The following is a 23,975-nucleotide window of genomic DNA, read 5'->3' on the forward strand; positions in this document are numbered from 1 at the left end:
ATGGAAGACACCTATCTGTCCTGAGTCTTGAAGCCTTTGAGATCTGCCACCTTGCATCAGCAAACTCAAATGCTGGTAGTATCATTACGGGCAAGCTTTAAAATAAATAACAATTTAAAAATCCTTTTAACAACGCTTTAACTATGTCTAGAATCTGCTATCAACTATGTGGGGATGCAGGACAAACTCACGCAACCTGCGGCCTACATTCTACATAAAGGGCTCTGCCCAAGCTAAAAAAAGCACTCTATTATATACTATTTCTTTCAAAGTCTTACTGAAAATCTGTAAACATTCAGTTTCATCATACTGAGAACTTGCATGGTAGCTAACTAGAATATATAAGAAAGTGAATATTCTTATAAAAGATTTTTAGGAAAATCTTTAGGAAAAAAAAGGGAGGAACACAACATAGTATCATTCTCTTACTTTCTCAGGCATGCCTTCCCATATGAGAATCCTATCTCTTAGCAAATATATATCCAGGTAATTGTTTTCCTGATGATGCAAGTGTTCCTTACTACTACAGGCAACATTCTGTTCCTGATGCTAGTGACTGGCAGACTCATGAAAGACTTAATTAGCTAGGGGAAAATAAGACATTAGAACTGCCTTTAACTGTTTGTCTTTGTTGGGCAATGCTATGCCTATTTTGTACTCAGAAAAATTGAGATATTTAGGGACAAATGTGCCTCAGAGTGTGTGTGTTACATGTAAAGACTGATTCTTGCCGGTTGGCCCTTTCCCTTTCCGTGCAGCCTACAGCATGCTGCATTACAGATAACAGATACTGCTTCCTGTACACAAAGCCATGTAAAATGAGATTTCAGGAAATAATGGATCTTTTTTAATCCACAAAATAAATCACACACACACCCCCAACAACTAGTTTTCTGTTTAAGACTCATAGACTGCCTGCAGGTACTGCTGTGCTCTCTCTGCCTCCAGGAAAGGACATTAATCTTATCAAGAAGTAATTAGAACAGGGAGCAAACTGTACTGTCAGCTGAGCCAATGCAAGTATACCCTGTTACAGCTCCCTCGCTTACCACTGCTTACTTGCTAAATAAACTGACCCAGTGAGTCAGTCATTACAATGAAATGATGTCACATGTAAAAATTCTGAACTAGTAACCTCCAATATTCTTTGAACACTCGGGAATAACCCCTGCATTAGTCAGGGAGCAGCAAGGACAAGCTGCCACTGCCTTGGTGAGTCATGAACAAAAGACTTGGCATCTCTTACAGCTTTGTGTAACCCTCCTCCTCCTCATGTTCTTCCACTACAAGCCAATGTTTCTCAAACTGGGCACATAGTATGAGCACATCTGTGATGCTGGCTACATCCCGTCAATGACTCATCCAAGTGTGCCCCAATCAACTAGTGCTCCGTGATCTGCACTCCTCTGTGTTTACACACATCTATCCATTAAAACAGATGCACTTCTGTGTTGAATCTTCATCCAGCTAGCCTTCACCTGAAGACAATTTGAGTGTCTAAATTAAGCAGTCTAGTCTTATGCTTCCTGTAGGTGTTTTGCATCAACAGAATTCATTTCCAGTTCCTCATTAAATCTACCAAATTACAAACAGCACTTCTCCAATTATGCAGTCTTCACTGGCTTTGTCAGTCGTTCTGTCAAAAGGCAAATTTCAAAACCTACTGTCTTGGGAGATGTTTCTGAAAGCTTCTCCTTCAAGCAGTAGACACTGTAGATTAACACCAGGCCTACTCAAAATGTCTTGATATTTGTCAAGGCCAAACATCCACCAAATTGTCTCCTACAGGTCTTTCCCTACAGGAATTGCCAACTGAACCTTTTGAAAGCTTCTAATTCACTTACAATAAGCACTAAACACAGTCTAGAGTCATCTGCCAGCGTCTAGGAAGGCAGGGCCTCTAGAAATGCAGGATGTACGCTACAGTTACACAATATTAATGGTTTTAAGAAACATAAGGCAGGATCACCCGTTGTATTTAATTGCACACTAAAACCGATGCAGTCAACCTGTAGATGAATGTATCACTGGTAAGGTCTGAAAAGAGGGGGGTCAGTTTATTTGGTTTGGGCTTTGGGTTTTGGGGGGTTTTGGGGGGGGGGGGAGGTTTGTGTTTTTTTTGTTTTTGTTTTGTTTTTTTTTAAATAAAGTCAGAACTGGTTCAGGAGTTGAGCATGAGAGAGTTAACATCTCCAAAACAGACAAAGAATGCCAGCTTGAATAGATGTTTGCTTCCTGCCAATGCAGCACTCTTCAAGTTGGTATTTGTCTCAGTCACTACAGATAGTAGATCTCAATAGACACCCATATGAATTTATAGCTATTAAAATGACAATTAATTCAATAAAACTTCCTCTCTCTACACAAAACACAAAAGCAAAGGTTTACTCTACCATCCTTCCTGGTTTTCCGATGCTGTATTTCTCTGCATGGATCACTAAGACAACAAAAAGACTGAAACTGCAGCAATCCCACAACAGTCCCAGCAGGCAAGTTTATGCAAGGTAACTCTGTGCAAGAAGCTCTTATGAAAAAAAAAAAAACAGAGCAGAGAAGAACATGAAGTGTATCATCAAGGCAAGCAGAACCCTTGGCTATGTGATCTGCAATTCAAACAGCTGATCGATTCTTTGCAAAATGAACTCCCTTGTTTCCTCCGAAATCCAAGGTGGCTGCCAGCATTCCGTAAGAATTTACCATTATGCTTTGTGATACTGTAATGTACCTGGACGCACTGCAGAGGGAAAGTCCACTTCTATGTCTAGGAACTACAGCTGCTCTCTTGCACCAACATACACCAATGATACTAATCATACTTTACTTACGATAATTGGATTCATATACATTGCTTTGTAATCATTGACTGAAGATGCATAGGACAATGAAAGCAGAAATGGGAAATGCATTATTCCATGCAGGAATCTAGTAAAGAACTGAAATGCCATTTCCTAAAGGATATTTAGAGAACCTTTACTGTGAAAGCAGAAGCTGAAGCTGCTTCTACCACTGCTTCAAAAACACAAATGTTAGAAAAGAACTGTTAATCCTACCCCTAGCTTCTTTCTTTCCAATTATTCTTCCCATCCAGTCCCAGCTCTAAACTGAATGTAGGAATTCAAGGTATATTGGAGAGGACCAGCGACTTCCCCCTTGCACTTTGAAATGGAGAATCATCTTTGTGCTGCTCCAGGTCACAGTTAGTCTGACAAAAACAGAAAAGCCTTCTCTGGTCCCAGGAATGCTCTCCACTTTTCTTCTCCATACAAAACATAAAGAGATTTTAACTTCTAATTACTAAAAATTTAACTGAAAATTGCAAACAGCTTTCATAAAAGGTGCCTGGCAGAAAACACCTTAGTATTTGCCAAATTCTAACATAAACATGTATTTACTTATTTATGTATTCCAGGCTAAATACTGGAAAGCTGGCAAGGCCAGGATGCAAGGCAAGCTGCGCTGTTTTACCTGCCAGCTCCAGTAAACCCAGAGAGTTACCTTCTCAGCAACACAGGCCCAGATCTCTTAAATCTGAAGTGAAAAGAAAAGGAATTAGCATGTTCAATTAAGAAAAAGAATCTGCTGTTATCTATGCAGCTGGGAATTGGTGTGTATTTGGACAGCAGACCTGGGTCAATGCTTTTCTAGCCTCTACAGTTGATACAGGTAATGAGTGGTAAATAAGCTTAAATGAAAAAAGAACAAATATTAATGAGTAAAAATCTCAGACCCCCAGCAAGCAGTTTCTTACATGGCTGAATAAAGTACCCTCACTAACTGCATGTGCTCTTTGCAGACAGGCAGTGACAACTGGCTGATAGATAAGTGGTTCCCAATATCCTCTGAGTCACAGGAATGAAGCTGCAGCTTCTGCACAGCCCTGATATCCGGTGTTTGCGACAAGGCTGTGGGAGCAGAGTAACAAGGGAGAAGGGCAAATAGCTGAGCAATGAATCCCCTCTGATCAGTACACACTGGGCTATATGCATCACCTCCCACCTCAGAGAGAGACAGAAGCCTCTGAGAACTCTAGGCTCTCCATCACTGGAGAGTGATCATTTCCAATGTTTGCTTTGTATTTGTGTAAATCTATTTTGCTTCCTCACCAGCAGCTTTGTTCACTTCCATTTTATTATCCTTAAGGATGGAGATAGTTAGCCTGACAGTGTTTCAGCTTCATAAAAGTCAGGTCGGGACCTTTGTGCTGCTGGTCCTTGATGGGCATAAGCGCATTTTAGAAAGGGTTGGAGGAGGAGGCAGATATTAAAAGTATACCTTGCCTTGCCAACTTTCAACAAAACGATAGCTGACACATTAACCTCACACTGACTATTCCTTACAGAACTTCTCCATTCCTTTAGTCTCTTTGGTCAGTAAGAAGCAGAAATGGTTTGTCCCCAGAACCACTTGTGGCTTAGTAAGCATTCCAACTTTCCCTCTCAGCATTCCAAGCAGAGGAATCAGCCACAATGGGTTTTTTCCATAGAATATGGCTCAGCAAGCTGCCCTCCTATCTATAAGGGATTACCCGTTCTGAAAGGAATTTCTCTAGGAACTCTGCTGACTAGTTATAATGGTGCTTTAAACAGTACTGCAGGAGCCTAGCCAAATAAAAGTAAGAATTGCTAGTCACAGGTAGTCTGTCTGGGGCTGGAGTCATTCATCCTTTGAGAAGGACCACAGGCAGACTGCTCAGCGTTGTGGCCAACACAAAGCACTTGTGGACTGTCCCCTCTGATACAACTGGCAGCTCACAGGAGCCGGTGAGGGTCCTCAGAAGGCTGGCAGTGCCCTGGGACTCATCTAAACCAAGTCTGCAGCAACCCTGAAGAATGCGTGTGGCACGATCTTTCTTGCTCAGTTATACACAGATGAAGCACAATTGCATTTTCCCTGTTTCCACGCAAAAGCAGCACTGAAGGTGACACTTAGGCTCAGCTTTTCTCTCATTTCTGTTTTCCAGTCTAGTTTCTTCAGAGACAGCAGCCAGATCTAACATACTTAAGAGGAGGGCTAGCCTCTTCTGAATCCTATCCAACCTGAAATACTGGCTTTGCTGGCCAGAGGCCCAGGTGAGGCTGTAACTGTGACACTACATGCAGTACCTTTTCTTAACCTTTTCCCTCCCACATTGCCAGAACGCATGTCAGATATTTTGACATCTTAGCAACAATTTCATACACAGCTTTTTATTTCTCTTTCCAATTGAGCATGCCTAATGCACTGCTGTGCAGCAACTGCAATCAGTTGCCCTCCAAACTCTGAGTCAGATGCTAGGCTGTGTCTTGCAAGCGTTCAGTCTCCCCAGCGTCCCCAGGTCCAGAGGCTGCTGCACCAAGTGCCTCCAGCCTGTCTCCGGGAGGGGCTCAGCAGCACCCTCACCTTTGGCCAACTGCTTGCTCTGTTCCACCCCTCCTGACTCAACCTCAAGAGCAACCAAGTGAGCAACGTCCTTTTCTTTCTTACTGTTTGCTCCAAGTAAGAGTTAGTAGGCTCACACACACACAGAATCCAGGTTCTTTGCACAGACTTACTTTCAGACAGAATCCTGCAACTTCATGGTAACTTGAGATGTTTATAAACATTTCTCTAGCTACGCCACAGCTAGCTGACTAAAAAAAAAAAGTTAAACTAAGTGTCGAAACAAATTCCTGGGACATATTATCAGCAGCTGGGTCTGACAGTTGTGAAACTCCTTGTCTTTAAACACAGCAGCCATTCAGGAGTTTCTGTCCTTAGCTCCTTATGGAGGAACCAATTTCTTCTGAAATTGTAAGAGGGCTTTACTCACCATAAAAAAAAGCGCCTTACACTAATACATGTAATTCCTCAGTCTAGCATTTTTAGAAGGGAACTTTTGAAAAGTTAATCACTGTGTTGTTTTTAAGTATTGTGAAAGCAAACAATGCACATATATTCTGGGCAGGGTCATCTGGAAAAATTAAATTCAAGAAAGCTGGACAAAGCCACTCCTAAAGCTTTCTGTTTCCCTGTGCTTAGTACAAATTGGATCATATGACAATTTAGGGTGGGAGAGACCTCAGGAGGTCTCTAGTCCAAACTCCTCCTCCAGGCAGGATCATCAGCCATTAGGTCAGACCTGGGTGCTCAGGGCTTGATTCAGTCTGGTGTTGAAACCCTCCAGGGACAGAGACTGCACAACCCCTCTGAGCAACCTGTTCCAATGCTGGACTGCTTCACTGTGAGGAAGTTCTCCCTCACACCCAGCTGCAGATGAGGAAATGGTCTTTTCAACCACAGAAAATTTTCTTCTAACAGTTTCCTCCTTTAGTTTCCTAGCTTTCATAGCAGCATACTCATCTTCTCAAACCCCAGCTCTCATCTGACTCCTACTTGCCTCCTCATTCCTTTTGCTCACCCTTGACTTCTCACCTTCACCACACCATCCCCTACACTTAAAACAGCCTGCTGCTTTTTGCTTAGAAACCCTCCTGGGATTTCTCGCTCTCATTCTCTCCTCAGTTTATTCCTTGAATCTTCTCAGCTCTAAGGATGCCTGCAGGTCCCTGCAAAGAAAGATCCCATGTCACCTTTTCTGCTTGAATTCCTTGGTGCAATATGAAGGATGCCCAGGACTTTTCCACTCTGCAGGTAACTGCATCCACAAGCACCGCTGGAGTCTCTCCTTCCTCTCCTCCGCAGTATTCCACAGGGTGTCACAAAAAATCTCGCATAAGCAGACACCGTGAACAGCAGCTACCTTGTTTTCAGCTCCTGCCCTGGAGACTACCAAACAACTTCTACTGTGAGGCAATACTGTCACGACCCCTGTGGCATGTGCTGATTTCTACAGAACCTCGGGCAGATAAGAGATGTAGCCCAGCTGTGCAAGCCATCCCTGAAGAAATTCCAGGTGAATTCATAGTAACATATGGAAAATGCTGACAGACTGCTTCCCCACCCCCACCCAAGGGGAAAAGGATTTCAACTTTACAACAACAATAACAAAGATTACAGACTGGGATATCCCAGCTACCTTAAATCTGACTTCAGCAGTCAAGTCTTACTTTGGGTGACTCAGGGTTACTCAGCTATCAGGACAAATTATCAAGCCAACCCTTTCACTTTGACACCAAGAAATAATGACTCTCGTGACATTTCTTCCTGTTCACTTGCTTGCCAAATAACATATCTTCTTTACAAAATAAACACCAGCTACCAGAACCTGATGTACAGGCAAGCTGCTCCAGCTTCTCTCAAGTAGAGATAGCAATGGTACAGTTTAAGTAATTTCACAGAAACTGTAAATTCAAGTGATTAAATACACTTAACATAACTTCTATGGCACAGCATATTCTTAGGCATCTCCATTTTAAAAGCAGCAAAGCAGCCTCTGAAAATGCCATATAACAAAAACACCCTGGAGAATGGCAGACATGGTGGAGCTTTGAGGAGAGATACGAAGCCCTGCTACCTAGTTGGGCCCAGCCACCTGGCACTGAAGAGAATTACAGACCAATCAGCCTTACAGATACAGATGGAGACTTTGGCTATTCACGCAACCTCAAAGAGGCAAAGGGAAAGCTTAAAATAATCTCTCTCATCTAAGCTGAGTCTAATTTATCCTACTATCCATGGCAATTTCAAAACATGTATTGAAGGGCACTAGGAAGTGTGTCAGGTATCACACAGCAATTCCTCAGCAAGCAAACAGGCAGGGAAAGCACTATCCCTGGGACATTTGCCAATATCCTTCTCCTCGAGTGCCCTACGGTGGGGTGGCCTGCTCAAGAACCATTTTATCCGCACCTGGCAATGTGTTCTAATGCTCTACTATAAATTTTGTTTTACACCAAACATGATTTGTTTTACGTAATACATAACACCTTACTCAACTCCATCCCTCTGTACTGCCTCCGACAGAACCCACTAGCAAACATGGAAGTAAAACATGTTAGAAATGGGGCAGAGGAACCTTCACCTTCTGTCCACCGTCCGTTAGGGATTCAGCAGTCAGCTCTAGTGACATGTCACAGATGATAGGCTGATGGTTGGCTACCTGCTCCAGGCCCTCCTCCTCCTTCCTTGGACCCAGAGACACAGGGCATGCTGGACCAGCCCTTCAGAGGCACCACGAGCTCACCCTGCCCTGAAGGGGCACCTTTGCTGGTGACTGTACTGGAACACAGGCTGCTTAAAGCCACCCGTTCCTTACACTGTGTGCTTGTTTTAAAATAACCCGTAAATGACTCATGCTTTAGACTGATTTAAGAACCTCCAAGCCTTAAAACATAAAGCATACCCTCCAACAACTCCTGGAAAAATGTCCGGAAAGCAAACTAAAAAGCCCGAACACAGCTGCCGTGCTGACTGCTGAAATCTGCTAGCCATGTTCCTGCTCAGCACTCAAGTAATGGTGGTGCCCCCACCCCAGCAGATGGAACAGCATCCTAACCTACACTACTTCAAACTAATCAGCTGGCTGCTCCCACTAACACAATTATACACTTTTATTCCTCAGCAATCTCTTTTTACACTGAAAATGCTTGAAGAAGCTGAATAAAAAAGTAAATAAATTAATCTTCCTTCCCTCCAACCAGTAATGCAATAATCACAAATAAGCAATGGCCGTTGCCCTTTCCCAGAGAAATTTCTGTAAAAGCAAAACTGTGTAAGTACATCAAAACAATCTAAGTACGTCAGCTCAGTAGGAACTGTGGTAACATTTCAAAGTCATTACCCGTACATTGCAGAGAAAATAACTCCTATGGCCTCTACTCGCTTTAGGAAGCAGAGGAGCTTCAGTGTGGATAACATAAGTTAATGCATCTAGGGAAAAATCAACATAAGCCAGGCCTCCGCAATGCTGAACCCAGAACTGGCAGTTACAACTCAGAAAAGTGACCGCCAAGTCATGCACGACAACCCTCCACAATCAGCGGCTCAAACTGGGGAAGCTGCCAAAAACAGACAACAAAAAGTAGAAGGATACAGCCAATCAGACAGAGCATCTGTCCCATGTGTGGCTCTGGCCTCTGCACCGAGGGTGATGCAGAGAGAAAGGTAACTACAATGATGAAAGGAACAACGGTTTGTGAGGAGAGACAAACAGGGATGGGATTTCTACCTGGAGGGGAGAAGGGTGCGGGAGACTGGAAGGATTACGATCCAGGTTAACCCATAAAGGCAGTAAACAAGCTGAACGTGGAGCTCTCACCAAGTGTAGTTATTTTGCCAGACCCTGTAATTTCAGAAGCGAGGGCTCCTGCGGAAACTAGCAGCAAATTGGATTAGAGCAGAAAAAAGAAAACACTCCTTTACACTGTGAGCAGGGAACTCGCAGAGCCTGCTACCACCAGTGGCTGTGGAGGCAGCCATGCTCAGCAGGTTCAAAATGGGACCAGATAAATGCATGGAAAACTCATCTGTAACCAGAAAATACAGAACCAGGCAGCAATGTCACCCAGCTACAACAGCTGTGGCTTCTGGGGGAGTGCAGGAAGACTGGACCACAAAACTGCCTAGGCTTGCAAGCTTTCCCTAAAGTAGCTTTTCCTATGGCTCCCACAGGAGTGTGACTACTGGCTTACATGGGCTGTTTGTCTGACCCGTTAGGGCATTTCTCATGTTATTTTTATTCCCATACACAAATCTCTCAGCTTTAGTTGGACCCACAGCCAAAGAGAAGATTCACATTCAGAACTTCAGTTTGTGCACTGTCTCAATATTCACGCACACACACAAGATCTTGAATGGATGTTACTTTCATTACACATACTTCTGGATTATCTTTCTTTTCCATTGAAATATAGGCTGTCTTTTGGGAGCCAGCCAGCTGACTTCAGGAGACAATGCTGCTGAACTGCTGTCAGCTGCTGCACCGGAATACAATACCATCTGACAGACAAAGAAAACAATTCTTAATGTGTTTACCACAAATGTGCCAGAGGTTATCACCAGTGTTTGTTGTGTGTGGAAGACAAGCAAATAAGCAGACAAATGGTCTCATATACAGTGAGCAGCTTGAGAAAGGGCAAAACAACATATTTGCGGAATACTGTGTGGCCACCCCTCTGCATGTGTGCATTTCTGTATGTAAAGCTTATTTTTAAAGTTATAAAAAGAGGATTTAAGAGAAATCATTAACCTGTCACTAGAAAACCTGTCCTCTGCATAAGCCCAAAGTTCTCCACCAATATACAGACAACACCTTTCCCTACTAGAGTGAGGGGATACTAAAGTAACTTGGAGATAAGGCCTCTATTACTAGAAATCATTTCACAGCAGAAATTTCATGAAGGCTTTACTTTGAAACTACTGCTTCCAGCAAGACCAGAAGACTTGGGAGAGCACACCAGAATTAGAAAGTGCCTGCGTGCCAAGTCTGAGATTGACCCACATACCTTTCCTTCCCCAAAAAACTATTTTGATAGCAGGCTTGGTTCAGCTTATTTACAGGTTTGCAGGTCATTTTTTAGCTTGTCAAAACATATGCCAGGCATGTGTGCAGCAGCCAGATAACTTATCATTTAAGTAATTTCTGAAAACAACATGCAGAAACAAACATTTAATACAGATGATTATCACTTATACTTTGATTTTGGCTTCATACTACTATCTTTGCATCACTGTATTTAATTACACTCCACATTTCCTTCATGATTCATCATTGCATAACAAACTAGATAGCCACTTCATGGGTGTGTTGCAGGTTTGCACAATTAACTGAGTCTATTGGACTGGAAATGACGATTTGTATTAACTGAAAGGATCATGTGGCTGCATAGTTTGTGGGTGTTGGTTTATTAGAATGGAAAGTGCCAATTAGAGAAGGAGAAAACAAATACGAACTCATTATGTTTTAAAGAGAAGTACCTATGACTTCCTGGAAATGTTAAAGTTTATCTGGGATAGGATTCCCAGTTGCTAAATTACAAAGAAAATGATTCTTCTGTGTTCGCAGAAGGAACAGCAAAGGAGGAAGCTCAGGCAACAAAGGGAGAAAAAAACACAGAGCAATCCAGGAACAGGACGAGAGAGGAGTTTCCACGCCAAGGCCACCTTCACCCCCCAGTTCCTGGCCAGCAAAGTCTGCACCTGCTGCAGGCTGGGCACATCAGTCACACGAGCTGCAATGGGCTGTACAGACTCACTGGGGACCGGCTGCTCTGGCCCAAGTACGTAAAGACACTCAGCAGATCCAGGGAGGAAAAGAAGATGGTTCCACAAAGAAATGATAGCTCCCAAACCAGCAGTGGCCCTGCGGAGAAAGGAAGAGATTGAGGTCTCAAGACAACAGCGACTTCTGGACTCGTGGATGCTGGGGTTGGCCGTGCTGCAGGCCACGCAGGTGCAGCCTCACCACCCAGACCTCACCCCCCTGCTTTCCCCGCAGAGCTACTTCCAGCCATGCAACAGGAATACTTTTTTCCTCCCCATATTTTAAGCTCAACAGCAAATTCAGTTCGATCATACTTCACTCTTCACATGTACTTCCAACAGATCCATCTCATTACCACAAATCTACACTAAAAATGTAAAACTCAAATGCCTCCAAACTGACTAAAGGTTATATATTTGACTATGGTACTCACACCATTTTGATTAACAATTAGAAGGTGATGCTTATGACAGAACAAACACCATATAACTTAATTAAAATCAAAGATGTGCTAAAAACTCAAGCTATTTAGCTGCTCAAAAAACCTCCACCATCATTTGGATTCACCCCTCAAATCAAGTGTGAAATATTTCCCATGAATTTTCTGCAATGTAATTAAAAACAAGAATTGCATAAATAAATTATCCCTTGTAAATTTCTTAAATTTGAACATAGAAGGGAATTCAATTCAGAGTTTGAAAAGGCACTTGATATGTTTCAATGTGGTATATTAAAGGAGGACAAAGTCTTTTTTTAGTTTTCGGGGGTGGGGAGCAGGGAAACACACAGAATTGAGTTATCCCCTTAAATTGTATTTTTATAATTCTGTGCAAAGGTATCTGCCTGTCAGGATTTCTACTAACTGCCAGTCAATACACCCCCAGCTTTGCTTTTCCCGCCAACTTGCATTGATGACAGCTGGAAATTCTAACAACTGCCACAAGGTTCAGAAGTACAAATCAAGCACAGGAGTTCAGTCTGCAATATTTCTCAGTGCCTCGAAACAAGAACTGTGTGGGCATTGGGCATAAGCGCAAGAGGAATCTTATTTTCTGTCCAAATACATCAGGCTGGTGAGTGAAGTTAGTAAATCAAACACAAAGAAAAAAAAGGGGGAGACAAACTGGGAGATAAAAAGAGGTTGTGAAATGTTGTACAAAAAGTTTGTTGAAAATTACTGTGATCACACCAGCTTTTTCCCCTTCTTCTTATCTGCTTTGCAGCCAATGCTGCTATGCACAAGTGCAGTTAAGACCTGTCTTGTACACACACATACATATATATGTACACATTGATATGACATATACGTTTAAGACTGAAAAGCTATTCTCATGCCTCGATTTTTGAGATGCCCAATTTGAAATGTTTTTTGAGGCAACCTGATCTTAAAGGCATGATCTTAGTTTTTTCTCTAAACCTCACAAAGGTTATTTAGATCACGTATATATAACCTTAACTAGAGACAGGGGACTAGAGAGACCAACATTTAAAAATGCTTCTAAATAAGTATTTTAAATATAAGCTATTTAATTCCACGTGTAGACACAAGTAAGAGCTGAAATTCAGAGATGTTGATTAATCTTTTTTCCAGCAAAATCATTAGGTCCTGTAGTGCTCAGCTTCTCAGAAAATTAGTGTTTTGTTAGTAGGCACAAAGATGCACTCAAGTAAGTAAGTGTTAGGTTCTGGAATTAAAGATGTCATTCATAAATAGACATTAAAACACATGTCAGATTTTGACATGCCAAAAAAACAGAAGCAAGTTCAGCAGCACAGTCTCACTTTGTTGGGGATGTCTGTAGCAAGGGATCAGTAGTGCAAATACAAGCACACATCTCAAAATATAAATGCTCAGCAGACTGTTGTGTCCCCTTCCACATGCCCTATATAGGGAGAATGTCAAATATGAATAAAATTAACTTTATACTATTTGGGAATCAAGTTACCGAACTATTAATTTCTACAATGATCCACTTAGAACTGTTTCCAAATACTTTTTTTTTTTTTTTTTTTTTTTTTATTTTTTCCCAACTGAAATTACTGGTTCAGAATGAGAACCAGCTGAGCTTTACCCCCACTGTCCTTCCTGCTCAATTTGCTCTTACCTCCCTGGCTCACTGAAGCCACACACTATTCCACCTTCAGATCTTGTAAAATCTGTGAAACCTCCTTCCCCTGCTTTCAGAGGCCTCACAAATACCCACCTGATACCTAAGGCATCCCAAGCTTCCCTGGGTTGTTTTTAGTGGCATGCTATACTTCTAGGCTGTCAGTTTTGCTTACTATTTATTTTTTAGAGAACATAAGCCACACCTATTGGTGATACTCTATAAATAAACAATTTTATCAAAAGAACATACTATGGCATTACCTTTAATAGGTAAAAAGGAGAGAACAAGCCACTGGAAAAGGCACAAAGGAAGCAAAGGGCTGACTGCCACCATTCTTCCCAATCTCAGCGAAGCCTACTGCCCAATTATGACTGTAAAAGACTGACAACTTCTAGGCTTGCCAATACAAAATACGTAACAGCTATAGGTACTGACAATATTTTGTTATTTTTCAAGAGTTCCTGTTCGGTCTTGACAAACAAGGGTCTGGCCACAGCAATCCACGCATCTCATGCTGGGCAATGCAACACGGTGCACCTGGAGATCGACTCAGTGGATGTAGGGCCTTAGCAGCATATGCTGCAGTGCACCAGATCACCCGGGACTGCCTCCTTCCACAGATTGCCTACCTGATCTAATTTACGTCCCTTACCTTCATGTCTTTGACAGAGTAATTAATAAACTTCACCTTGTGCAAGGACCAGTTCAGAGGCCCCTGCATCAAATACATTCCTTGCAGTGGGCAAACCAGTTGAGACCTCTTGGAGCAAAGAGACAGAAATCCTCCCCTGGCAGGGATAAGAAACACAACACAACACACACACGAAGCAAGCTCACTTTGGTTGTTGATCAAAGCCAACATACAAGGTAGGGTATAACAGCTCAAACTGAGCACTATGCCACTATTCACATAGCTTCTAGTTGTTTTGAAGAACAGCCACCGCAGACACCTCTACCTGCAAAATATTGTGTGAATGCATCCTATCGTTTTCAGGTCGTTTAGCTTCACTACAAAGACGACATCTATCTATGTAGCGAGATGACCACAACAGAAAAAGCACACTGAAAAAGAAACAGCATGATAGACAAAGGTAACAGAATATGACACGTTCTTGGGAAGGACAAAAAGAAACTTCACCGGTGCTGCAAACCCTAACACTGCATGTGGGTAGATTCCTGGAACTTCCCCTAAACTTTCGTTATGCATAACACTACATTTGTGTGAAATGCTGTGCCTAAAGGGCATAAAAACACAGCTGAACTAGTCAGCTGACAGCAAGCCCTCTGGCTCCGTTAAGGAAGGAGATGGGATGCAACAGGGCAGTTCGACTGGGATTTGGGTCGTCTCCTCTGTTTCTGCTGATCCGCCCAGCATCCTGCAGTGGAACATCTCTCAACACAGCCCTAAAAGCATCCAATCTAACAGGAATTAAGTGAGCTCTGGGTATTTAATCAGACTAGAGCTTGGCTTCCTGATGACCAGCTTTCATTCCTGAGAGCAAGAATGAACTCAGCCTGGGAGGACTGTATAACAATGTCCCTACAGCAGCAGGATGGATGTAACGTTTCTGCAAGGCATTAAAATATTACAGAATGGATGGTATAAAACAGATGTGGCTGTGGCCATTTCTGGGAAGCATGCCATTTCTGGGAAACACAAGTGTGAACAACCAGCTATTTTTAATTTATGAAGTTCCATTCCAGTCTAAGCTGCTACAGAATCTGTGTCAATCTTTGTGTCCTTTTTTGATCTCTTCCCTCACTCATCTTATGCTTATGTACTGAAAAAGTCTGAGCACATGATTACCCCATCCAGGCAACATGCCTTTGAAATGGCTTTTTAATCTAGGCTCTCCACTCCCTGACAGACTGACTTTTGCAGTATGTCTGTATTTGCTGTCTAGACACTTGAATATGCTAACCTCTAATTTAGCCCTCCTTTACTGACCCATGAGTTTCCTCCCTTCCGTGGGTCTTCTGGCTAAACTGGAAATGCAACACACTCATTCTGCCCTATACCTGCCTGGTGTAACTGCATTCACACAAATCTGACCAGTGAAGTAAGCACACATGTTCCTCATTCACAGCAACAATGAATCCTTATACTGAAAAAGTTTTGTAGCGCTCTCCTAATGCTGTTCCCTCCTTTACTGTCTCCAAACTCAAAGAACAGCGCAGTCCTTTCCTGGAAGGCTTCAGGACACATCTGCAGAGACAAAGACCTGAGCTGAATCTTGTAAGCAGAATTAAATCATTGTGTACCCAGTTACGTAGGAAGAAAATGATGGAAGAGTCCAATTGAAATATGAAAGGGAGAGCAAAATACAGATGTATCCTAACAGCAACCATACTGCCTCAAATCCCAAGGTCTACCTAACCCAATATTGCCCTAGCATGGGGAAAAAAGGAAACGAGATGTTTGGGGCAGTGGGCAATGTCCTCTCCCAGTTCCCAGCACTGTGATACAAGGCACTTTCTCTACAGCCTCAATGGATTTTTCTTTCATCAGGCTCTCTGTGCCTGGTTTTTGAAGCCATGTAAAACAACTGGCATTTGCAGCATTCAGAGATGTAATCAAGGTACAGAGACGAGACCTCACAAAAGCCATGCTGTACTTCCACTTTAGATAGTATGTTTGCATCACAAACCACTTCCATATGCCTGAAGCATAAAAGATTTGCTATCTGTGTCAGTTTCTACAGATGACTTAAGAGGCAATTTAGTGTTATCCAATTGCTTTAAAGTCTTGTATAGGGTGAATTCATTCGCACAAAGCCTGAGTAACGGCCCCTGTACAAGGCTGAATTTCAGGATCAGGTCTGCACAGTAGTATATTGTTACCCTTGCAATGTGAGAGTCTGCACTGCTAATCTATGGATATGCCTTACACTCAAACTCATTGTCTCTGCCCCGTCCTTGCACACCTACGCATCTTTCTCTATCCCACAGTAAGTACCACAGTACACCATACAACATCCCCTGTACAGTAAGAATAGAAGTATAAAGCTTAACTGCTTGTAATTTGGGCAATATGATTTCTCCACTCATGTACCAGCACAGGAGTTTACTATCGCTGCGTCACAGTCTCTGACTCGCTGTCAGTCCAGTGAGACTACAGAAATTTCTATGCGTCCTGTATGTATTGTTTTTTCCCCTCGAATTAACAGATGCTCAAGTTGATTTCCCTCACTTCAGGGCAATAGATGTTCAAAACTTAGGTAACTAAGAATTTTATTATCTACGTACTTTGTTTACATTGTCATAATACGTGCACCACTAGAGTCTTTAAGAGAGTACCACGCAGGCTCCTTAACCTCAATATTCATATGTAGATCCACTCTGTTAGACTACCACAGAACAGAAGATAAGGATGTGAATAAGACCTATGAAATGAAACTACATAATGATTGCACGCAGTTTAACTTCTACTGTGCACATCTTGATTCTGCTTGAGGTAAAGGCTGTGATTTTTAAGAAAGAGATAAGAGGGACATGACAACTCATTCATTTTGGAAATCAGTATCCAAGCCAATGTCAATGTGTTGAATTTTAATCTGTTGAATAACGATAGAATTCGGGACTTCTCATGATGGAAAGATTCATTCATAGACCACCTTCTGCACTGCTTTTTGCTAGGTTTGCTTTTCCCAAGCAATCCCTTAATAAAGAGTTTATAAAGGCTACATCTGAAATAACTAAAGCGACGGATGGTCTTGGCTCTACAGAAGCACCTCTGAAAGTGCTGTAGAAGTGTATCTACACCACCCTCATTCACATAACTAGTCATGCAAAAACTAGCACCACAGCATCCAACTTACACTTTATTTACCTCTCTTCAGAAAAGCTTTTCCTCTCTGATGACTTACCACAATTACCTTTTCTAGTCATTAACAAGGCAGAAGAGTGTCTAAGCTACTCATTCCCTTTCAGGTAACCAGACCGGAGGCACGCTTACCAGAAAACATAGAAAAAAAAACCCCAAGCTTCCTGCTCAAGAGCAGCTGCCACAAATAAGTAGGATTAAGCAATAATACAGCAGCAGCCACTGTAAAACAAAGTTATTGTTTATAGAAGTTGGCTTACCAAAAAAATCACGACAATCTACAGAATGACCATACAAGAGCTGCATCTGACATTCTATATTAAAAATATATATCTGTTCCTTCCCATGTTAGTCTTTCAGTAGGAAGTTTTACTTTCATCATTTTCTAGCTTCCTAAAGAGTTTTTGCCTTTCGCTTCACCAGCTGCTGCTTACATTTATGCCTTTCTCCTCTCAAAACAAACAGAAAGAGCAACCAAAAATTTTAAGTGTTGAAAATGGGAAATATCAAGGGAACAGAGATCACTGAAAAGGCATACGCTGCAAAGCAAACTAGAAAGAGGACAACTCTGATCAAAGGACATCCAGTATCACAGGGATTCCCTCTGCAAAGGCAATCCTTGAACAAAAGGGAATGTCATGAATGAAAGTCCATGATACTCTTTTTTCACAGAATTCAGACATTTCATTTATTAAATACAGATGAGTCTGCTATCCATCTCTAAAACAGGATACAAAAGAGGTTTAAAGCATCTTGTAATACTACCTGAGCTGTTTTTTTAGCAGACTTGTTATTAACTAGTATTAACCAATGAGGATGTCCAAGATTACTTAGGAGTTAGTCTTTAGGGCAATTAGCAAATTGCAAAGAGTGGTTTACACATGCCTACAGAACTGTGAGGTGGCTTAAGAGTCCTGAAATAACTTCATATTGCAAAGAAGGGAGAGAAATGAGAATGTAAGTTGGTACAGAATTCAATTTCCCCTGTGGACAAGTCAGCACAGAAACTATTACAACTGACACCATTAGTAAACGTTTTTATTCAGTAGAACAATCAGAAATTCAAGGCATTGGGGTTTTAGTGAACAAAGGACATAGGTAAAGTCATTTAACAGTAAGAGACAAAACTTCCATACCATTACAAGCACATGAACTAACTCCTAAATTATCTAACAGAGTAAAACCAGGCCTGCTGATGGAAGTACGGAGGCCATAGGGTAGCATCTGCAAGGAAAGCCAGAACGACCTTTTCCTGGACCAAAGATTCTCAGGCACAAACAAGTTAAAAAGGCAAACATTTATTATTCCTCATGTTCCGCTATAGAGGCACTGCAGGAGTTTGTCCTGCTGAAGTCATGTGAACACTCTGAAACACATTTTAAAAAAAAGTTTTTCCTTGGTATCCATTCATAATAACATTTAGGGCTATTTGCACCACCAGCAAGTATGTACATCAACATACCAGAATTAAAAAAAAAAACAAACACAAACCCGACAACTTTCTCCTCAACACATACAACCAGGACAATTTAAACTTAAGATAACTCGTTACACGCGCAGTTCATCTGCAGAAACAATTAGTTGCAGTCTTCAAGCCCAGAGCAACAGAAGTACAGCAAAGTGTTCGGAAGAAGTCTTTGAGCACATACAGTTCAGTGCAAGCCACCATCGCTAGTTGCTACCCCCTCTAAGCATGTCTCCAGAACACATCATAGTACAGTCTCACTGTTAACACAGTGTGCCTTAATACATCAAAACCACAAAACCTCACTTGTCTGCTCTCCTCCTTTCTTTTGATGGCTTCCACTGCCCTTATAGTCTTTTCACGTTCTCTCATCTGCATAACATGTCCAGCCAACTTTAGAGGACCTCTTCACCATTTCTCACACCCAAGGAAAAAAAAAAACACCAAAAATCTCTCCTAGTTTATATTCCTTCCCTTTCTTCTCACATTGCCTTCATTTATACAGCAATGCAGCCGTTCTTATGATACAAATATGCAGTAGGAGAGCTTACTGTCCCTAAGAACAAGGACAGAGGGGGGACTTTCACCAGAGGTCAATACAAACCCAAAAGAGAAAACAGGAGAAGTCAACTGCAGATATGCACCACGTTGTGCAATGAAATCAAGCATTCTTCCTTCTTAGCAACATTAATAACTATTCCAGCTCAAAGAGTATAGCAGACACATTTTGCTAATCCTTTTCTTAGCAACTCCTAGTGCTGGAAGTTTGAGAATCCTACATTAACACTTGTCCAACAAAGAAATGATTGCACTGTACAACAGAACTGATTGAAAAAACAGGTTTACGTTTTTTACGCTGTAATAAACAATATTACCTGCAAATGCTTACAAAACAGTCTTTACACAGCAGCTTTCACTGAGAATCCTACTGCTCTAACCACTGTATTTTACCATCACAAATACTAAGTCTAGACACAAAACACACCGTCAGATCTGTGATAACCCACATATGATTACTCAAGATGCCCAGTAAATCATTACGCATGAATATGAATTTATTTCAACACAAAGTTCAGGAAAGTGTATGTTCACAGTAGCAATTCTTACAACAGTGAAAGCATTAGCGGGTTTTTTCTTCTGCCGATATTGAAGGACAAATGTTCCCGGCGACTGCAAAACATTCGGCCACCAAACGCGCGGGGCAAGGACTAGCTCCACCTCGCCGCTCGGGCGAAGCCGCTGTTGCCACAGAAAAAGCTGCGGCAGCCATCAGCCGGGAGAAGAGTGCGGAGCCAAAGCCGCCACGTTCCTCACCGGCCGAAATGCACGGGGAGCGCGGAATCCCAGCGCCCCCGGTGCCGCCCGCTGGAGGCGGCCCGTTCGGGGCGGGGGAGCCAGCGCTCCCCGGTGGCGGCGTGCGGCGGGACAAGCGCCCCCGGGGAACGGCGCACGTCTTCAGAGCGGGAGAACTGCGGGCGGGCCCTGCGCGGCAGCCGAGCAGGGCGACCGGCCCTGACAGTATCGGGAACGGGACTCGAACAGGCCGGGGGGCGGCGGAACGAGTAACCGTCACCATCCCTCGGGAAACGTGGACCCGGTGACACACGGAAGGACAGCACAGCGGGGTGCGGCGGTCAGTTCCCCTGAAGGATTAGTGCACCGGCCAGAGAAAGCCAAACAAATGGCCGGGGCAGGAAAGGACGCCGAGCGCTGGCGAGCCGGGTGTCTGCTCGGTGAAGCCAGCCGCCGCGGGGAAAGCTCGGCGCCGGCAGGGTTTCACCAGCGCTGCCTCACAGCCTCTGCTGGGCACCAGCTGCTCCCCACGGCTGGCGGGAGCGCGAGCTCCCGCGGTATCGCGCCGCCTCTGCGCTGGCCGCGGTCCCCAGCGGTTCCTCACTCGCGCCGCCAGGCCAAGCCACGGGCGGCAGCTCCCCGGCCGGCCCCGCGCCGCCGTCCGCAGCCCGCTCGGCGAAACGCGCCTCCTGGTCCGCCCGGAGGCGTCCGGCCCCGCAGGCCCGGGCGGGGGGGGCGAGGCGGGGGCGGCGCCGCGCCGACAGCACCGCCCGGAGGGCGCACCGGCGGCCATTCCCGCAGACGGGCCCTGAGGAGCGGACAGCGCTGCCGGCGCCCAGGCCCCCGCCGGGGCCCGCTACAGCCCCCACTCCCCGCCCGTGACCGGCGAGGTCGGCACCCTCCCGCCCGGAAGCCGCCACAGCGCCTTTAGCGGCCCACGCGCGGTCGTCGCCCCTTTAAGGCTTTTCACGACGAGACCGCAACGTGCGGAGGGGTGCGGCCAGGCGAGGCAGGGCTCCCTGACGGCTCCGCCCCCCGGTATAAGAATGGCCGTCCGCGCGCGGCGCGGCAGTGATCGGACGCTGTCGCGGCTCGGCGCATGCGTGTCGCGCCGGCGGGGACATGCGGAGCAGCGCGACGCTTTCGGGGTGAGTGACGGCCCCCGCGGCGGCACCTCCCGCCGCCCCGCGCTGGCGCCGCTCGTTGCCATGGCGGCGGGGCGCCCCCCGCTGCCGCGGCCTTCCGAGGCCGCTCCCGCCCGCCGCGCACCTGAGCCGCCCGGCAGGGCTCGGCCGCGGCCCGGGACCGCCCCGTACCCCGCCGCCGGGGAGAGGAACGGGGACCGGATCCAGCGGAGCGGGCGGGCCGCCGGCAGCACCTGCGGGTCGGCCGGGCCGCGGCGCCAGGGCTGGCCGGGCCCCTGGCACAGAGCCGCGGTCCCGGCGCGGCCCACGCCAGCGGGGGGAAGGCGGCGGGCCGCGGCCCGGGAGGCGCGGGAGCGCGTTTTGTGCCCTTGTGCTGGCCGAGGGGGCACTGGGGGCCCAGCCGCGCAGCTTACCTGCGGGGTCTGGCGGGGAGGCGTCTCGGGCGCGGTACTCGCTCTGCCCGCCGCGGCGGGGAGCGCGCCTCCGCGGGGGTCGGAAGTGCTCAGGCGGCAGGAGTCCCTCGGGGTGGGACCCGCCCGGGGTCAGGGGTGCCCGTGGCCGCATTCCTGGAAATCAGCGTGGCACGCCGTGCATTTTCTTCTGACCCGAAACAGTATCGCTCTTTCCTCTCACTCGCTTCCGAGCTGCTCCTCTCGCTCCTGTTGAGTAAACAGAGACCGCATTGGGGGCTCAGGCTCTGTGCTTCGCACTCTAATTTAGAATGGCTTAATTTAGAATAAACATTTCTCCGTGACTTAATATCCTAGTACACACTTATCCTCGATTTTCGAAAATAGCCAGTCTGTGGTGTTTAAATCTGGAGACACCACCGTACCCTTCCAGTATTTACAGTGCCTTTCTGGAGCACATATGTGTGCCTGCTGTGGGCATGCACCATGGCGGTTACGCAAAGCGAGCAGTCCAGAGCGGCTCTGAGACGTCAGTGGTCTTGTGTCACCAGCACACAGACCACGGACCCTGTGCAGTATTGCCGAAGCAATAAGCAAAAAAACTTGTTATGCTTGATCTAAAGATAACAGTACTTAATTGTATATTGATAAACTGGATGGGAAAGGCTCTGGGGGTCAGTTTAGAGGTACTTGAATCTTTGTCACACTAGAATGACAGGTGAACGATGCCTCTGCATCACAGACACATTTGTGAATTACATTTATAAAAGCTAGTAAAACTTCAAAAGAGGAAAGCAAACTGCTCGATTCACCCATGTTACTTTATGCACAAACCTAGTTTTCTTTCCGTAGCAATTTATCTATATGGGACAATTTTTTTTTTTTTTTTAATAGAAACCTATCTTTTGAGGGGGCGTATGTTCTTGGTGAAGCCCTTTGTCTGCCATCCTCTGCAATACAGGAATTATTTCAGAGGAAAACAGTTCCATTTCTCTGTAGTGGAAAACAGAATTAAAACTTATCACAGCATGTCTAACACTATGGTTATGACTCTGAGTCAGCTATACAGGAATTTTTATTTCCTGAATGTAAGCTGGTTATATTCACATTAAAATTTTCAGGAGGGTGAAGTACCATACCTTAAGCATGCATCTGAAATCTGACAAGCAGAGGCAAGGCAATTGTCTTGCTGTTTAATTATTAGTTTTCTACTGGCAGTTTACAGGTTCCTCCCAGTTGCTGTGTAGGACCATGACATGGTAGCCCAAATTTTAACTGAACTTAAATTCCTTGATGAACTGCAGTTCTTTGAATATATTCCAAAATAGCTGACTATTATAATCTAAATACATTGCTTGTCTGCTGTTCAGTTGATTTGTCTCTTTAAATTTATGCCTGTCATCATCTGGGGTATACCTGTAGAATTAATTTTATTTGGAACCTCCTATGATTTGAGCAGTATTTTTATCCATCTTCACTAAGGGATCATACTCTTAAATTTTCTACCACAGAATGATCCATTTGTGGTTGGCAGAATGTGTAGAAAAATCTCTCAAAGCTAAGAATATGCCCCATTTATATAATCACTGTAAAGAATGTAATTCCTCTAAATGGAAAAATCTTCTGAGGCCTGTATCTGAGCATGATTTGGCTTGTGACTCGGAAGAATACTGAACTGCACTGTGGAGGTTTGATGGATAGTAAATAAGATCTAATTATTTATTAAATGAATAGATTTAAACTAACCTTCTCATGAGGCTGCTTCTGCTAGGTGTTGGCTACTGAGCATTCATCTAGTTGCAAAGACAAAAGCACTTAAGGGATGATATGACCACTAGAGAACCGGGATTTTTTTTTTTTTTTTTTTTAAGTATATGGAGTCCTGGAAGTATACTGACAGCTTTTAGGCTTTTTAAAGTCCAATTAGAAGTCTGAAATACTTAAATATTAAAAGGGGCAGCTCTGTCTTGGGTACTTATATTAAATAGAAAGTCAAAGGGAAAAAAGGAAATTACATCACATTGTCAAATAAGGAACAGCTAGCTGGAGCAGATGACTTGTAGTGCAAAAATGTGCCCCTCCTCCTGTGAATTGCTTCTGAGATTTGTTAAAGATATGTGGTGGCAAGGTGAGCAAAAATAGGTTGTGGATTCAAGGTAGCCACATTTCTTCCCCTCCCAAAAGTGGTAAGTAGGTCTTACTCCCCACCCCCACCATTTCTTACAAGAAGTATATAAGCTGCTTGTCAAGAGTGCTGCCTTTATGAAATCTGTCCAAAATTTGTACAGGCATTCAAAAATCTGTACAGCAAATTGCTGTATTCCATACCCATTAAGTAAAACATTCTAGAGCATGCTTTGGTCTACTGTGCATACCAGAAAGGTTTTCTTTATTATGAACCTAACTCGTCCCAAATATTTGATTGCATTGGGGCTGGGAGAGCAGATAACAGAGTAACACGATTCTGTGTGTGATCACTGATAGGTGTTGAGCTAAAAAAATAGGCAAGTGCTTCTTAGTTTCTAAATAGAGGATTACTGTTGCTATAACACAAGTATTTAGTGATACATATCAGTATGAAAACTGTATATTTGGGATGTTTTAGATAA

General features: G+C 44.2%; 1 protein-coding gene across 1 annotated transcript in view; it reads right to left on the bottom strand.

Moving 5' to 3' along the window:
- The window catches only part of SLC45A1 (solute carrier family 45 member 1), a 74,830-nt gene extending 53,359 nt beyond the window's left edge, over nucleotides 1-21,471 (bottom strand). The window contains exon 1 of the mRNA XM_082329054.1: nucleotides 21,370-21,471. The gene's annotated coding sequence lies outside the window, so the exon portion shown is untranslated. The remainder of the gene's footprint in view (nucleotides 1-21,369) is intronic.
- Nucleotides 21,472-23,975: the final 2,504 nt, after the last annotated feature.

The sequence above is a fragment of the Platalea leucorodia genome, assembly GCF_965183815.1.
Source record: "Platalea leucorodia genome assembly, chromosome: 17".
Classification (NCBI taxonomy): Eukaryota; Metazoa; Chordata; class Aves; order Pelecaniformes; family Threskiornithidae; genus Platalea; species Platalea leucorodia.